Source organism: Bradysia coprophila, unplaced genomic scaffold (assembly GCF_014529535.1).
Source record: "Bradysia coprophila strain Holo2 unplaced genomic scaffold, BU_Bcop_v1 contig_93, whole genome shotgun sequence".
Classification (NCBI taxonomy): Eukaryota; Metazoa; Arthropoda; class Insecta; order Diptera; family Sciaridae; genus Bradysia; species Bradysia coprophila.
The window spans coordinates 368,783-386,843 of record NW_023504021.1 but is presented as its reverse complement, the minus strand read 5'-3'; the positions used below and the strand labels follow the sequence as shown (position 1 = coordinate 386,843).

Here is an 18,061-nt window from a genome sequence, read left to right as displayed (position 1 = left end):
TGAAGAGTACTTACCATTGATAGTTAAATATTGATAGTCAACTGTCAAATGTCGAACAACGTAGGCGCTAGCGGATCATACATTTTAATCAGTCAAGTCTTGACGCTCGTCTAGTTAACATGTCCGCTAATACATTCTCTCTTAAGAGTCAATTTGCCAAAACTTCGAACAGGTTGTATGAAACAGGAAAACAAGCCATCGGCGATTTTTAAAAGCTATGCATTAAATGATTCAGTGGACCTTACCTTACTGAGTCATTTGCAACAAAAAAAAATCCTCGAAGAAATTATGTTTTCACGCCAGAAATCATGAAAAAAATAGCAGTAAGGTGGCCAAAATACTTTTTGTTGCATATCACCGACAATTCGTAACGCATTTATCTGAAATTATGGTCATTGGCAGAGGTGTTGAGGACGCATATGTTGGCCCTTAAAAAATTTCGAAATTCTTCGTGTATGTGGTGCAGTAGCTATTTTTGGGGGAAAAAATTCCAACTTTTGGAGAGTGTTTAAAAAAAATACAATGATAGACTTTCAAGATATGGGTGTCGTTGGGTAGATAGTGACCTCTACTATCCATGACACCATACACCTACCGCGGCACGACTTTCGTTGAGCTTCAATTTTGGTTCGAGTATACTACCACAAAAAATCTCTGGACGAGCGTCATATATTGACTGATTAAAATGTATGATCCGCTAGCTACTAGATTGTTAGACGCAGCCCTCGTTCGGTGAACATCTCCGTTCAAGCTACTGAGAACTTTCAAATATAAATATTTGAGTTCTGATCGAAAAGACTCACCCTTTATCACATATCAGACATACATTTTTTTTTTAATTGTTTGTTTAATCAAATCAAGTTTATACAGTTTGTTTACAAATAATTCTTGTTAAAAATAAATTTACAGTCTGCCAGACTTTTCCAAATTTATGTATGAAATTTCATCATTTTAAGTAATACTAGACTTAAAAATTTAAAAAAAATTGAAATTTAATTGGAATAAATGAAATTGCAATAGGTTCATCACCTTGTAGATTGAAAAAAGCACGAAAAACAATCAATATTCTAAATTTTTTGAGTAAATACTTAACCTAGGGTTACAACAAAGTTTGTTGTGATCAAATCAAATTTGACATCAAATCATGATCAAATCAGACATACATGAGAATGGTAGTTGGGCAGAGTGAATTCGATCGGGACTAAAAATCTGAATGGAGTGATGTATGTCGTTGCGCGAGACGCTGTGACCTATCAATTTTTGAGTTCTGATCAAAAAGTATCACCCTCTATCAATTTATCAGACTCAAATGATAATTACAGATGGGAAGAGTGAGTTAGATCGGGACCAATAGTTTGGATAGTTTGAGTGTGTCGTTTTAATCGTATAATCGTGTTTTTATAAAGTAACGACTCACGGACAGACTGACGGTCGGTCGGTCGGACGGACGGACGGTCGGTCGGACGGACGGTCGGACGGTCGGACGGTCGGACGGACGAACGGTCGGACGGACGGACGGACATGGCACAATCGCCCTATCTTATCATCCTGATAATAATTGCCCACAACGATATCGGTCGTTTTCGAATATTTCGCTTACTTACACGACGGTGGGCAAAACATAAAGACTCACGATTTACTTCGTATCGTGCGAGTCTAATAATCCTACGTTACTTTGTTAGTCCGTCCGTGCTTCCTATCTTCTAAAGTCTTCTTTAGAATTTCTTGAAGTTTTGGGAGTTCTAGTCGGCATTCTAAGACATTCCACATTCAGCTAGTAATTATGAATAGTGATTGAAAAATGTCGGAAAGTGTTTTGATGAATTTGGGTTATTTTCGTCATGAGTGAGGTGTTACAAGGTTGGTTCCTAAATTTTGGGATGACTGATGATTCCTGTGGCACTTCCTAACTTCCAACGGATTTTTCTATGGATTTGGGTTATTTTCGACATGAGGGAGATCTTCCAAGGTTGGTTCCTAAATTTTGGGATGATAGATGATTCCTCTGTCACTTCCTATCTTCCGTGGGATTTTTTGATGGCTTTGGGTGATTTTCGACATGAGTGATGTGTTCCAAGGCTTGTTCCTAAATATTGGGATGACAGATGATTCCTCTCGCACTTTCTAACTTCCATCGGATTTTTCGATAGATTTGGGTTATTTTCGACATGAGTGAGATGTTCCAAAGTTGGTTCCTAAATTTTGGGATGAGAGATGATTGATCTGGCACTTCCTAATTTCCATCGGATTTTTCGACATGGTTCCTAAATTTTGGGATGACAGATGATTCCTCTGGCACTTCCTAACTTCCATCGGATTTTTCGATTGATTTGGGTTATTTTCGTCATGAGTGATGTGTTCCAAGTCTTGTTCCTAAATATTGGGATGACAGATGATTCCTCTCGCACTTTCTAACTTCCATCGGATTTTTCGATAGATTTGGGTTATTTTCGACATGAGTGAGATGTTCCAAAGTTGGTTCCTAAATTTTGGGATGAGAGATGATTGATCTGGCACTTCCTAACTTCCATCGGATTTTTCGACACGAGTGAGATGTTCCAAAGTTAGTTCCTAAATTTTGGGATGACAGATGATTCCTCTGGCACTTCCTAACATCCATCGGATTTTTTGATGGATTTGGGTTATTTTCGACTTGAGTGATGTGTTCCAAGGCTAGTTCCTAATTTTGCGATGAGAGATGATTTCTCTGGCACTTCCAGGGGCTATTTAGTTGAATTTTTAGCAAATTTTGGCGAATTTGGAGAATTTGATGAATTTTGGCGAATTTTTCCGATTTTTTGTGAATTTTTACATGATTTTAAGAAATTTCAAAGAATCGTAGAACTTAATTACATATTTTTGGCCAAGACATTCTAAAAATCTATTTTTAACCGGGAAGCCATGATGGTTTTTTTATTTGGCCAAACGATGAAAAATGTACTAATTTTGTGAATTTCACATATATTTGTGAATTTGGTAGATTCTTGCATATTTTTGTTATTCTATATGACAAAACAAGCAAAATATTCCAAAAAAACATAAATTTGGAATAGAGGTGGGCGCCGGCGCCAGCCGAGCCGATCGCCGCCGAAAAAATACATAAAAAAGACATCGCCGCCGCCGAAACATTAAAATCGGCTAGCCGATCGCGCCGCCGCCGGTAACATTAAAACACTACGCCGCCGCCGCTGCCGACTAGTTTTCTTTATCATTTTTCGGCGCAATCTGTCAATATTACGATTTCATTTTATAATCAAAACACAACCTAATATTTGTGAAATATTTCTATAAAAATTGTCAAAATTTTCAAAAATGTATTTATGAGTTTTCATCGTTTCTAAATTTTTTATGTTTCTTTCCGTTGCCGAAGCACCAACAACAGAATATACAGAACGGATATAAAACCCCTAGCTCCAATAAATTGGAATAGGTCTGGTGACATCTTAATGTCATCATTGTATGAAATTTTAATTTTGGCACCGTCCTCCAAGTAGGAAAAGTTCTAAATTTCCATTGTAAAAAAATTTCGCCTGCGGCGCTAACGTATTTCATTTTATATCACTCATTTATCGGCTTTTAATATTCAGAATACTCAGAGCTATTATTGAGTATTCGGTTTGACGGTATACCGTAACAGGAACATCTGTGTCTGTTGAAATTTTAACTGACCGTCGTTCTACGTTTTCTAAGAGGCTTTGCAATTCAAATTTATCTTGGAGCATTAGCACCCAACACTCAAAACAAAAGTCGGCGCGCTTGGCTTAGGATGATATTTCTAACGCTGCGATTTGGCAACGGACACATTAGAATATTTATGAGTTAGTTAGAGATGAGCGGGCCGCCCGAAATACATCGGCCCGACCCGACCCGACCCGGCCCGATTGGGTTCGGGTCCGGGTTTTGAAAATTCATTCGGGCCGGGTCGGGTCGGGCTTTGAAAACAAAAATTCGGGCCGGCCCGACTTAGAAATACAAATTTAAAGTAAGCCAATAAAAGCCTATAAAGCATGAAACACTAACTTATTTTATTATTTTACTTCGCGTATAAGATTATTGCAAAGCTTTTATGCGTAGAAAATGATTTTTCATTAAATTTCTTATAGTAAACAAAAGTCGGGTCACGTCGGGCCGATGATTTTTTCGGGTCGGGTTGGGTCGGGCTGCGAAGAGAAAAGTCTCGGGTCGGGTCGGGCTCGGGTTCAAAAAATTGGATCGGGCCGGGTCGGGTCGGGTATTGAAAAAACGTCGGCCCGCTCATCTCTAGAGTTAGTGTTTACATTGAAATCGAATGACTAGGTTGAAATCTAGGGCTTGGTTCGCCACCCCTACTATTTAAAACAGGCTCAACGAGAATTAAGCTAAAGTTAAGCTATAATCTATACTATCTTATAAAGAAAACACCCTGTTGCGTTATAATTTTTAAGACTGAAAACTCTAGTTTCAAGAAAAAATCGTAGTTTCATGCATTAGACTGATCCTTCCTCTATTGCCTCAAAGTGTTAAAAATTTAATCTGAGGTAACTGGTCATACAAAATTATTGCAATTGGCGGAGGTCTGCATTTTCAAACCCATGTTCTACGGCGATCTCAGAAGAGTAATACGGGGATTAGTGGCCTAGCTGTCAAACTTTTAATTAAAGGGTTGCCGCCTTTTATTTGTCATTAATTACTTTATTACTTTGTATAAGCGGTAAATTTCCTTTATATCACCGCTTTATATTAAAGAGATTACCGCTTTTTATTGTACATTAATTACTTTATATAAGGATCAAATTTTCTTTATGTCACCGCCTTATATAAGCGGTAAATTTCACTTTATATCACCGCATTATATAAAGAGATTGCCACTTTTTATCACACATTAATTACTTTATATAAGCGGTAAATTTCCGTTATATCACCACTTTATATATGTGGTGGATTTCGTTTATATAACAGTGATATACGCGTCACACAGAGAGATGCTAATATGACGGCTGGGACGCCGTTTCGACGGATAGAGGGAATTTGTCCATCATTTCTGAAAAAATTTGAACCGTATGCGACCAGCTGTCAAATTGAAAAAGACATAACCACAGATTTTTTTTAATACTTCCAGCATAACCAATTTTAATGAAATAAATTGCTAACATGATCCTTGTGGGATCAGAATGAACGTAAGTCCATTTATTTATAAATCAGATTCAGTATTCGTACACTATTTCCGAATTGAAAAAAGCAATTTTAGAGACCAATTTTTGAACGCGTATATCTCAGATAATACGAAAGTACCTTGCAAATAAAACCCTTTACGTTAATTTTGACACCGATGCAAACGTATTTCCATATTCTGCTTCTCGAATCATTGTAGTCAAAAATTAATTATTTTGTAAACAACCGACCAATTTTGGAAAAAGTCAGCCATTTTTGACATTTCATTCGTTATATGAAAAAGGCTGACAAATTCCCTCATTCCGTCGAAACGGCGTCCCAGCCGTTATCTTAGCATCTCTCTGGCGTCACATATCCTTTTATATGTAGATACACTGTATAATTGATATATTGTTTACGGTATATTTCCTTTGTAAAAATGGAATATAGGAATATATAGGTTGTAAACATTCTGTGAGAATTTTGTATTACATTTTAGTAAAATTGATGTTTCAGTATCTCATTGCATTGATTATAATATTTCTGTTGTCCCTTTGCACAGTTTTTTGTTTCCGATAAAAAACATAGCTAACGCCGACCCGTACGAAACACCTATTCGTATCAAAAGCCTTTAATGTGAAACTCTTCATTTCTCTTACTTCATTTTCTCCTCTGCTGAAAAACTATTCTCCCTTTAAAATCACTTACATTATCCACTCTTTGCCTTGTTATCATATACAACTAAATTGCCGGAGGCAATATAGACAGCCCCGTACGAAGACAAATTTCATAAATTCCTATTTAAACAGCTATATACCGCTATATTTAACTATATTTCACTATAAATAAACATTTCACAGAGGAATATATGCTATTATATAGCTCTATATGCCTGTATATAGCTCAATATAGCTGTATATAGGTATATACAGATGTCCATATATGGAATCCCTGAAACCCCTCACACTTAACACATTATTTCCATGTTAACAGAAACTCTCTAAGTACCATTTTTCCCAAGATATATCACTTTTAATAAAATCCAATATGGCCGCCGGCAGCCATTTTGTTAGGAGACCGGAAATAGTACCGACGCTTTACATTCGTTAATACCTTTCAAACAAAAAAAAATTCATGAAATTCGGTCAAAATTTACTCGAGATATTGTCAAAATGCACCACGTTCACTGTACTTCCGAGTAGCCAGATAAGAGCTCACTCCAAGAGACCTAGCTCACGCTCCGGAGAACATAATTTCATAAAAAAAATTTTCCCTGATTGGTACGGTCAATACCTATCTAATAAAGCTAAAACAGACGAAATATATTCAAATGTGGCCGACCTACAAGCAAAAACTGCTTGCCGCCCTGTGCCTGTTCCACACCAAGGGGTCTAACTCACGAGTCGGTCATCCGATTTCCATAAACTTTTTTTTTGTCGATCGGTATTGTAAATACCTTTTATTTGACGTATCACTTACAAGTTTAACGTTTAAATGTCCGGAGATATCGTCGAAAAACCGTAAAGCACTTATTGGGCCACAGCTCGGGAGGGGTCGATCCAAAATCACTCATCTTCCAACTTAGCCTGTCTTTTGACATTACCAAACGGGAAAAAAAAGAATTTTCAAAATCGGATGCGTTTTACTCAAGTTATCGTGCAGACAGACGGACAGACGGACAAACGGACATTTTTTTTTCGCGGATTTGGCATCTCTAGACAACCACAATTGTTTAGGACCGTAACGTTCTTAACGGTTGACTTACAGCCAGTTATGATGTAATCGATCTCATTTTTCGTTACACCATCTGCACTAGCCCAAGTCCATTTACGTTGAGGCTTTCCTGCAAAAAATGAATTCATTGCGTACAAATTGTGTTGCTGTAGGAAGTTGAGTAAAACATTTCCACGCTCATTTCTTTGGTCGTTGCTAAAACTGCCAATAGAAACTTCGGAGTCTTCTTCTCGTTTTCCCAGCTTCGCATTGAAATCACCGATGAGATATTGGTAATGTGATGGGTTTTCGTCCAGAGCTTTCTCGACATCTTCATAGAATCTTTCTACTTCTTCGTCATCATGGGTGGACGTGGGTGCGTAAACCTGAATTAATTTGACACTGTATCTGTTATTTATCTTCAGGCTTACGTATATCACTCGATCGGATATGCTTTTCGTGTGAGTTATGCGATCCGACCATCGCTTGTTTATGAACAATCCGACACCGTGCATCAGCATCTGACTGTCACTTCCTCGGTAGAAGAATGTATGCCCTGATTGTAATTTCAGGCATTCCTCTCCAGGTTTTCTCACTTCGCTCACTCCCACAACATCCCATTTTATCTTTTCTAGCTCTTCTTCCATTTCTTGCATTTTTTGTCTTGACGACAATGTTCTGGCATTATATGTGGCAATGTATAATTCGTTGTGGCTTCGTTTGAAGGTTTTTAGCATTAAAACACCACGCTTGCTACTGCGGGTTGGTGAGTATGAAAGCTTTACTTTGCTCGCCCCCGGTAATCCCCGAGCTCTGACCCGCGCATTTCTGCACGTACCGGGACCACAGTGCCTATCAAAGTGCACAGTGCCCGACGGGGTAGTGTTACTCTTTTTGAACATTCTTTTCCATAAAGCTTTGCCCATTCTTTTGAACCTATCTGAGCAAAAGGTTATTGACGTCTTTTAAAGGACGTCGTTGAAAAGCTTAACCTAGTAGCTAATAAGAATTCTGGGATCGTTCTATCCTTGGGCTTCCTGATCGTGTTGTTTCGCCTCAACGTTGGTCCCTTAACCCCAATTCTTTCGGCTTCCAACTCACGATTCATTCAGCCTTAAGATTGATCTATCTAATCCTATCTTATCTACTGCTACGTCCTCGTTAAACTTCATTCCCTCCACTCTTTTTCAAACTGGCTTGGGACAGTCTTTGGCGGTGATCCAAACGGATCGAAATGCGATATTAAATATTGCAACAGAATTTTATGAGAATTTGTTTTCTTCAGCAAGACGGAGTCCAACGGAAGAAACCGAAGATAGACCAATAATAAGAAACGTGGGATCGGATGATATGCCCGACATAACTGTTGATGAAGTCAAGGCCGCAGTAGCCGAGATGAAAAACAAAAAGTCTCCAGGAGAAGATGGTGTTCCAGTGGAAGCCATTAAACTAGGTGGAGACTCCTTATTAAAGGCAATCACGGCTTTGTTTAATCAATGTCTCCAATGGGAAGAAGTACCAGAAGCTTGGGAAAATGCGGTAATTACATTGCTGCATAAAAAAGGAGACATAACAAAGCTGGAAAATTACCGACCCATAAGCCTATTGTCAACACTCTACAAGTTGTTTATGAAAATCATTACGAAGAGGAACACTAACAAGTTCGACTTCTACCAACCTGTTGAACAAGCTGCTTTCAGATCTGGTTTCAGCACAAACGACCATTTGCAAGTGATGAGAACGCTTATTGAGAAGTGTCGTGAATACAACATCGACATAGTCTTGCTATTCATAGACTTCGAAAAAGCTTTCGACTCAGTGGAAACATGGTCGATATTGGACGCATTAGACGAATGTAGAGTAGACTCAAGGTACTCCAACACAATTCGATATGTGTACAAAAATGCTACTTCATGTATAAAACTTCATAAGAGCACGGAGAAATTCAGAATTGGCCGAGGTGTAAGGCAGGGTGACACCATTTCACCGAAATTATTCACGGCGATTCTGCAGAGTGTTTTTAGGAAGTTAAACTGGAGTAAAATGGGAATAAAGATAAATGGAGAGTACCTGAGCAATCTCCGCTTCGCTGATGACATTGTACCGATAGCAGCGAATCTAGGTCAGGCTCAGCTTATGCTACAACAGTTAAGTGAAGAGGCAAACAAAGTTGGCCTCAAGATGAACTTATCGAAAACAAAAGTCATGACCAACATCGGGGACGATAGAGAAATCAAAATTGGTGACACTGTCATTGAACGAGTCGACAGCTACGTATATCTAGGACATAAGCTGAAGTTAGGTCTGGACAACCAAACTGCAGAAATAAGACGTAGGATTGGTCTTGCATGGGCAGCGTTCGGAAAACTCAGACTAATTTTCAAAAGCAGAATGAATAATAGTCTGAAACGCAAAGTTTTCGACACTTGTGTCCTTCCAGTGCTCACTTATGGAGCGGAAACGTTAACTTTAACGAAAGCATCCGAAGATAAATTGAGAGTGACACAAAGAGCCATGGAACGGAGTATGCTTGGAATAACACTCAGAGACAGAATGACGAATCAATGGATTCGACAACAAACCAGGGTCGTTGATGTCATGGAAAGAATAGCATCTCTGAAAAAGATCATGAACTGGCGACCATATAAAAGACGAGCTATAGGTAGACCACCAGAGAGATGGACAAACGGAATTAAGAATATTGCAGGTACAAACTGGCAGCAAATGGCAATGGATCGTACGAAATGGAAAGAAGTTGGAGAGGCCTACATCCAGCAGTGGATAGAAACAGGCTGAAAAAGAAGAAGAAGAGAAGACAACCACAATAGGTTTCCCCTTACTCAGGGAGTCCAATTCGACGTGTTACAAACGTATGCGTAAACCCATAAGACCCCAGTACTTCGTACGGGTCTAAAAAGAGTTTTGGTCGCACATCTTGTATACATTTTCTGGTATTCTTAAAATGCAATGTTATCACACATTAATTACTTTATATAAGCGCCAAATTTTCTTTATATCACCGCCTTATATAAGCGGTAGATTTCCTTTATATCACCACTTTATATATGCGGTGGATTTCATTTATATAACAGTGATACCACTTTATATACGCGGCGGCGGCGCTTATCCTTTTGTGTTATTTTCACTTATTCTAGGCGGTATAGTCACAGTACCTTTTGCTATAGGCGGTGTATATCCTTTGCAAAGACTATGCGCTGAACTATGCGCATATACTCCATGTATAAACGGTGTTTCTTTTAAGTCCTTTGTGTTGAATCTTCTTCTTCTTCTTTTTCAGCCTGTTTCTATCCACTGCTGGATGTAGGCCTCTCCAACTTCTTTCCATTTCGTACGATCCATTGCCATTTGCTGCCAGTTTGTACCTGCAATATTCTTAATTCCGTTTGTCCATCTCTCTGGTGGTCTACCTATAGCTCGTCTTTTATATGGTCGCCAGTTCATGATCTTTTTGGTCCAACGTTCGTCTGTCCTTCTTGCAATATGTCCCGCCCAGCTCCATTTCAGAGATGCTATTCTTTCCATGACATCAACGACCCTGGTTTGTTGTCGAATCCATTGATTCGTCATTCTGTCTCTGAGTGTTATTCCAAGCATACTCCGTTCCATGGCTCTTTGTGTCACTCTCAATTTATCTTCGGATGCTTTTGTTAAAGTTAACGTTTCCGCTCCATAAGTGAGCACTGGAAGGACACAAGTGTCGAAAACTTTGCGTTTCAGACTATTATTCATTTTGCTTTTGAAAATTAGTCTGAGTTTTCCGAACGCTGCCCATGCAAGACCAATCCTACGTCTTATTTCTGCAGTTTGGTTGTCCAGACCTAACTTCAGTTTATGTCCTAGATATACATAGCTGTCGACTCGTTCAATGACAGTGTCACCAATTTTGATTTCTCTATCGTCCCCGATGTTGGTCATGACTTTTGTTTTCGATAAGTTCATCTTGAGGCCAACTTTGCTCGCCTCTTCACTTAACTGTTGTAGCATAAGCTGAGCCTGACCTAGATTCGCTGCTATCGGTACAATGTCATCAGCGAAGCGGAGATTGCTCAGGTACTCTCCATTTATCTTTAATCCCATTTTACTCCAGTTTAACTTCCTAAAAATACTCTGCAGAATCGCCGTGAATAATTTCGGTGAAATGGTGTCACCCTGCCTTACACCTCGGCCAATTCTGAATTTCTCCGTGCTCTTATGAAGTTTTATACATGAAGTAGCATTTTTGTACACATATCGAATTGTGTTGGAGTACCTTGAGTCTACTCTACATTCGTCTAATGCGTCCAATATCGACCATGTTTCCACTGAATCGAAAGCTTTTTCGAAGTCTATGAATAGCAAGACTATGTCGATGTTGTATTCACGACACTTCTCAATAAGCGTTCTCATCACCTGCAAATGGTCGTTTGTGCTGAAACCAGATCTGAAAGCAGCTTGTTCAACAGGTTGGTAGAAGTCGAACTTGTTAGTGTTCCTCTTCGTAATGATTTTCATAAACAACTTGTAGAGTGTTGACAATAGGCTTATGGGTCGGTAATTTTCCAGCTTTGTTATGTCTCCTTTTTTATGCAGCAATGTAATTACCGCATTTTCCCAGTTGAATAGTTTGTGAAAATATCGGTTTTTTTCTTTTTAAGTCGTTGATTTTTTCTCACATTTTTGGTGATATTTTCTGTATAAAAAGGACTCAGTGCAGAACGAACAGCACAGTCTATTTCTGGAGAGAGGTACGATAGGTTGTACTTGTGTTTTGGTTTTTTTGTTGTTATTATTATTTTTTTGAATATTTTGCGAAGATAAAAAAGTAGTTGGTGTTGTCTTGCTGTCATCAAATTGTTTTTGTCTATATTTGAGTGACACCTGGCGCTGAGAGTTTCTGGTAGCTGAAAAAGGTTTATGAAAATATAAAATCTAATTCGTTGAGAGAGAAAATCGGGTTAGAAAAACTAATTAGAAGACTAATTAGGGTGAGCAAAACAAAAATCCATCCAAGAAAAATTTTGGTGGAAAAAAATCTCACAAAACGATTCTAACAAGAAAAGAAAAAATCGCATCAGAAAACTATTTAAACTAATTTGTGTTGAAACATCTGACTGTGTAAAAAATGGATGCACGGAACGATCATCCTATTTGTGAAGAGGTCGATGCGCCCACTGAGAGAGGAGACTGGTTCAATGAGTACTGATTCTTGGAGGTTGACTTGACTGAATGTTCGTCTATATCAGAATCTGACATGAGTTCTATTATGAAGAAATGTGTCGTGTCATGAATGAACTGTGGGCGAAAATGGTGCTGTGCAGTGTATTGATGGTGAAAGTTGTACTGTAGGGGGTACTACCGCGTGTACTGCTATACAATACGGTACTGTCCAATCTGGTAATGTTGAAAATACGAATGCTGCTGTAGATTCGAGTGGTGCGTGGTTGAGTAACTTTTGCGATTGTGCACCTACTACTGGCCTATATATACCCGGACAAGGAGTATTGAATATGTCTCATGAGAGAATGTCGGTTTTTTCTTTAAAAGTCGGTGCATAATCTCAGATGTGTCTTAGAAGGACAAATTGCCTGTAGAAAAGGTTCATGTGAGTGTTTGTTCTTTCTCATAGTCTTTGTGATATTTTCTGTATAAAAAAGACTCGGTGTGGTATGAAGAGTCTATTCAAAGCACCTAGCAGGGTAATATAGGATTTTACACGTCAAATAGAGTAGTTTTTTGATACCAATAATACCATTAGCAGCCTTAATGGTAATTTTGCAATAACATTATAAAACAAGGCATCACAACAGTCGGAGCGTTTGCTGCGACTTAGCCCCGTACGACCCGTAATCCTATTTCGTCCGTAACCATAATACGTCCGTAGCCGTAATACGCCCGTAACCCTAATACGTCTACAACCTTCTAATGCGTCTGTTACCAAAATGCAAGTCAAGTTGGGCATGGTCAAATTTACTAAAAGTGTTTATTTTTAAAATTGCGCATAGCGCAATTACGAAAGCCCGTACGAAGTACCTCTCAAATAAAACCAACAATTTACGACATTATTTTAGAAACACAAAATTTTTTGCCAACATTCTATTGGGTATTCAATTATCTCTCAAATGAAACAAAAACTAGCAAAATCGGATGAGATTTACTCGATTTACGTGCAAAAAACACTTAGGGCCGAGTAGCGGCCTTAGTCCAAGGGCCCAAATTTAGAACTTTTTTCGCCACGTTCTTTTCGGTATTCAATTACCTTCCATAAAAAACTAAATCTAGCAAAATTGGATGAGATTTACTCGATTTATGTGCAAAAAACACTTAGGGCCGAGTAGCGGCCTTAGTCCAAGGGCCCAAATTTGAAACTTTTTTTGCCACGTTCTTTTCGGTATTCAATCACCTTCCATAAAAAACTAAATCTAGCAAAATCGGATGAGATTTACTCGATTTATGTGCAAAAAACACTTAGGGCCGAGTAGCGGCCTTACTCCAAGGGCCCAAATTTGAAACTTTTTTCGCCACGTTATTTTCGGTATTCAATTACCTTCCATAAAAAACTAAATCTAGCAAAATCGGATGAGATTTACTCGATTTATGTGCAAAAAACACTTAGGGCCGAGTAGCGGCCTTAGTCCAAGGGCCCAAATTTGAAACTTTTTTTGCCATCATTCTATTCGGCATTCAATTATCTCTCAAATTAAACAAAAACTAGCAAAATCGAATGAGATTTACTCGATTTATGTGCCAAAAACACTTAGGGCCGAGTAGTGGCCTTAGTCCAAGGGCCCAAATTTGAAACTTTTTTCGCCACGTTCTTTGCGGTATTCAATTACCTTCCATAAAAAACTAAATCTGGCAAAATCGGATGAGATTTACTCGATTTATGTGCAAAAAACACTTAGGGCCGAGTAACGACCTTTGAGCCCTCCCAACAAGCCCTCGTTGCATCTTACCCAAAAACAATGTTCAGCAACTTTGTTCTACTCGTCAATACCTTTCATTTGATATATTACAAGCAGCGTGCGTATTTCGGTAGATATCGTCGAAAGACTGAAAAACACCTATAGGGCCGTAGCTCTGGAAGGGCCGACCCTACCATGCCCATTTTCGAACTTGACCTTACTTTTGTCGATACCAATCGGGGAAAAAAAGAATTTTGAAAAAACGTTGTGATTTGCTCAAGCTAGAGGGGTCACAGACGGACGGATGGACGGACGGATGGACGGATGGACGGACGGACGGACGGACGGACGGATGGACGGACGGACGGATGGACGGACGGACGGACGGACGGACATTTTTTTTATTGCGGATTCGTCATCTATGAACATAACCAAATGCTTTGCCCTTACTGTCTGCTTCCAATTCGACGTGTTACAAACGACATATTAATCTTATAAGCCCCCAGTACTTCGTACGGGGCTAAAAAGGGATGGAAATATTCGCATACTTCGATTAAAGTACTACTTTATTTTTTTCTATTACCCTGCTAGGTGGTTTGGCCTATTTCTAGATGTGTTCTGTGAAGGAAAATTTGGTAACGATGGTCCCTTCTCACAGTTTTAATAATATTTTGTCTTAATAAGACCTCTATGTTGGAGGATCAGCACAGTCTTTTCTGTTGCAGCAATTTGTACTTGCATTTTCGTTTGATTTCATAAATGTTGTTGTATTGTTATGTTTTTTGTGACAAGTGGAAAGCCAATAAAAATTAGCTGACAAAGCTTGCGGAGAAGTGACATTTAGTTGGAAAAATTTTGTATGATCAGTTTCTATTGTATTTTCCTACATCATTGTGACTCGTATGCAGCGCCGATATCGTCCATAAAACCATGGTTCTTTTTCTCAAACTCTGAGAAACTGTCTTTAAAATAAAAATATTTGAATATAAAACGACTCTGTGTAGTGAGATCGGTACAGTTTTGTTCTGGGGCTCGTAGAGTCAGGCTGTTTGCATTTTCACCAAACTAAAAAAAAAATTAGTGGTGAGAACAAGGCGTACGATTCTGACAATTTGGAAGGTAAGGACAAATTTTCTGATTGCAAAGACTATATAACTGCACTACTATACAGACGATCAGTGAAGATCCTGTTTTGCATAAGCAGTGTTTCTTCAATGTCTTTTGTATTGAATATAACTCTTGAGAGAATGTCATTTTTTTTAATTCGGTACATATTCTCAGATGAATGAAAAAAATGCCCGTGAATGTTGGTTCTTTCGTAGATTTTTTGTGATATTTTCTGTATAAAAAGGAGACGGTCCAGTATGAACAGCACAGCGTATTTCTGTGTTCTGTGAAGGAAAATTGAGTTTATGAATACATCCATGGGAACGATGGTTCTTTCTCACAGTTTCGACAATATTTTGGCATAAAACGGACTCTATTTCTGTTGTGGCATCAGTTTCTTTCGTATTTTTCCTACATCGTGACTCGTACACATCGCCGATATCGTCCATAGTTCCAAGTAAATAATGGTTCTTTTTTCAAACTGTGAGAAACTGTCTTTTAAATAGACATATTTGAATATGAAACGACACTGTGTAGTGAGATCAGTACAGTTTTGGACTGGGGTTCGTTGAGTCAGGTTATTTGCATTTTTACGAAACTAAAAATATCAGTGGTGAAAACAAGGTGACAATTTGGAAGGTAAGGAGAAAAGGGGGTACTGATGAATGAACACCTACACTTTGACCGTACTACAGCTGAGTCAACCACTGTAATCGCTTTGTTGAAATTGGTCAAAGATACAATGAATACCATTGTGCTGCAGCATTTCTTGGAAATCAATAATTCAGCAAAAAATCGGAAATTTAAAGTCTGCACAATGGACAAATTGGAGAATGTTATACTGTCGGAAAAGGATGAATACGGCTTCATAATCAACCTTTCGTCATCGTATTCACCCGGTACTCACTGGGTAGGACTTTATGTGGAGAAAAATCGTAAAGGTTCATTTTGCGACAGCTTTGGATTTCCCCCATACATGTATGACATGACAGATTTTTTTATTAGAAATTGTTCAACTTTTGAATCAAACGAGCAACAGCTCCATCAACTTGAATCAAAAATTTGTGGTATGTATGCTGCGTGTTTTCTCCTACATATGTCAAACGGTGGTTCAATGAAATCATTTATCGATAAGTTTTCTTTAGATTTACATCTTAATGACATTTTCATTAATAAAAATTTCAATTATTATATACAAAACTGTGTTGTCAGAAACTTTTTGGCACAAAAAAAAGCGGATCAAGCAATTAAGAAAAAAAACTTAAGGAAAAAGATGATGAAGTTTTGTCGTAAGCCAAAATATACCTTTTTAAGTTTTAAGTAGTGAAAAAATTTGATTCAAGAAATTTGATTGGTAAAACTGTGTCAATAAAAAATCGGATATTGATTTACTGGTAAAATTGTACTTTATTAAAATGAAAACAAAGAAATTAATTAAAGAGCTTAACTGTTACATAATCACTGATAAGTAAATTATTTAAAAAAAATCATTGTTGTAGTTGTTGGTGCTGTTCCAGATAAAATCTTAGTACTGCTACAACTTCGTCGTATGTGTATGTACCATCTTCATCGGCTGAGTCGGTAGCTTGACTTTCGGTAGATTCTGGTCTTCCTGAGTTATTGTCTCCTTTGTCTTCTTCTTCTGCATCCTCATCATCTTGATCACTTTCAGTACCAACATTGTCGCTTTCTTGATCACTATCGCATTCTTCAACTTCTTCGTCACTATCATTTTGGATATATTCTGAATGTTTTCTAGAAATATGCCTTTTTAGACCCGTACGAAGTACTGGGGTCTTATAGGTTTACGCATACGTTTGTAACACGTCGAATGTCCGTCTGTCTGTCCGTCTGTCTGTCCGTCTGTCTGTCCGTCTGTCTGTCCGTCTGTCTGTCCGTCTGTCTGTCCGTCTGTCTGTCCGTCTGTCTGTCCGTCTGTCTGTCCGTCTGTCTGTCTGCACGATAACTTGAGTAAAACGCATCCGATTTTGAAAATTCTTTTTTTTCCCGTTTGGTAATGTCAAAAGACAGGCTAAGTTCGAAGATGAGTGATTTTGGATCGACCCCTCCCGAGCTGTGGCCCAATAAGTGCTTTACGGTTTTTCGAAGATATCTCCGGACATTTAAACGTTAAACTTGTAAGTGATACGTCAAATAAAAGGTATTTACAATACCGATCGACAAAAAAAAAGTTTATGGAAATCGGATGACCGTCTCGTGAGTTAGACCCCTTGGTGTGGAACAGGCACAGGGCGGCAAGCAGTTTTTGCTTGTAGGTCGGCCACATTTGAACATATTTCGTCTGTTTCAGCTTTATTAGATAAGTATTGACCGTACCAATCAGGGAAATTTTTTTTATGAAATTATGTTCTCCGGAGCGTGAGCTAGGTCTCTTGGAGTGAGCTCTTATCTGGCTACTCGGAAGTACAATGAAGGAATATATGCTATTATATAGCTCTATATGCCTGTATATAGCCCAATATAGCTGTATATAGGTATATATAGATGTCCATATATGTAATCCCTGAAACACCCCACACACATAACAAATTATTTCCATGTTAACAGAAACTCTCTAAGTACCATTTTTCCCAAGATATATCACTTTTAATAAAATCCAATATGGCCGCCGGCAGCCATTTTGTTAGGAGACCTGAAATAGTGCCGTCGCTTTACATTCGTTAATACCTTTCAAACAAAAAAAAATTCATGAAATTCGGTCAAAATATACTCGAGATATTGACAAAATACTCCACGTTCACTGTACGGCCGAGTAGCCAGATAAGAGGTCACTCCAAGAGACCTAGCTCAAGCTCCGGAGAACATAATTTCATAAACTTTTTTTCCCCTGATTGGTACGGTCAATACCTATCTAATAAAGTTAAAACAGACGAAATATGTTCAAATGTGGCCGACCTACAAGCAAAAACTGCTTGCCGCCCTGTGCCAGTTTCACACCAAGGGGTCTAACTCACGAGTCGGTCATCCGATTTCGAAAAACCGTAAAGCACTTATTGGGCCACAGCTCGGGAGGGGTCGATCCAAAATCACTCATCTTCGAACTTAGCCTGTCTTTTGACATAACCAGACTAGAGTAAATAAACGTCAAATCGAACAGTTGTTGTTGTGTTTCTCTGTGAGTTTTTTCAATTAATTCGTGGTCAATCTTTTTTGCTGAAACCTGGAACTTGTTTTAAATATTAATCAAT

General features: G+C 38.4%; 1 long non-coding RNA gene across 1 annotated transcript; it reads right to left on the bottom strand.

The window, feature by feature from the left end:
* Positions 1-306: 306 nt before the first annotated feature.
* LOC119084738 lies at positions 307-13,952 on the bottom strand. Its single transcript, XR_005089128.1, has 3 exons — positions 13,940-13,952; positions 6,359-6,362; positions 307-654 (listed from the first exon to the last, which is right to left on the bottom strand). It is a non-coding gene; the product is annotated as an uncharacterized LOC119084738 (long non-coding RNA).
* Positions 13,953-18,061: the final 4,109 nt, after the last annotated feature.